The sequence below is a fragment of the Ceratina calcarata genome, unplaced genomic scaffold (assembly GCF_001652005.2).
Source record: "Ceratina calcarata isolate Rehan_Ccalc_2016 unplaced genomic scaffold, ASM165200v1 scaffold143, whole genome shotgun sequence".
Lineage (NCBI taxonomy): Eukaryota > Metazoa > Arthropoda > Insecta > Hymenoptera > Apidae > Ceratina > Ceratina calcarata.
The window spans coordinates 45448-46654 of record NW_017135443.1 but is presented as its reverse complement, the minus strand read 5'-3'; positions in this window follow the sequence as shown (position 1 = coordinate 46654).

Sequence of the window (1207 nt, the reverse complement as noted above, 5' to 3'; positions counted from 1 at the left end):
CTATGGTCTTGAGAATTTTTATGACATATTTTTATTAGATTCTAAATTGAATTTTTGAAAACTAAACATTTACATTTTTAATCTTTTTAAGATTAAGAGGAGACGGAGCAACCTATATTTTTATTATTAGTATTTAGAAAAGCATTCTGAAGTTAAGGACTATTAAATTACGTTTTTTCATTATTACGCACAGAATCAAAATTAAGATCTTTGCAATCTTTAAATACGTTTTTATATTAAACTCTTTTGCTGATCAATGAATAAATACATATAAGTAAATTTTAGCTTTATTGAGAAATATTAAGTCGGTGCAAAAATTCGTACCCGATTTTTAGAGGCGGGTTAGATCTTGTCATAAATCGACATGGATGTATGTTTTAGCATTACGTTGTACAAACCTATCGAAAGATAAATCTTACAATATCCCTTATAAATCTCAGTTGATTTAGGTTGATTTGTGTACAAGAATATCTATCGTCGCCGTCACAAGAGAACATACCTGCACAAAGACCAGTTTCCGATCACTGTGCGCATCTCTCTCTTTCTCGTTAATGCTGTCCATATCGTCGCCACTACTCGGATCTACGTATTCAGTTACCCCACTACCTCTAAGCTGCGCAAAACGGGCATGTTTTCTCGTGACGGCGATAATAGTGGATCAATAAGTTTCTACGAAAAAGGAATCCATCTCCTTCTAAAAAGAATGATAGAGAACGCAGATGACTTCATAAAAAATTTTATTATAAAATGTAAATGATAATGTGTGAATGAAATAATATCTTTTATCAAATCTCAGGCAAGAACTCGCATTGGCCCAATATTATGTAATATACCTGTTGAGCAGTAACTTAAAAATCAGAAACGGTACAACATGCTAAGAATAATATGTAAGACAAATATTTCTATTTTTACATCTGTATATAATCTATATCTTTCTAACTTGCTAGAATTAATGCAGAACTACAATCAAACGTATAATATTGTTGTTTTTGTAATACATTTCAATTTACGTAGAGAGAATATCAATTCTTTCTGATTGTTTCGCATAATATATTTTATGTTATTCTACGTTATTCTAAAATAATGAAACACGAGTATTAATTAGTGAAGATAACGAAGGAAATCGTCAAGTTTTTATGTGTATTATATTTTATTGCTAATACCTGATGTTTATTACAAATTAAATCATATTATACATTATTTAAAT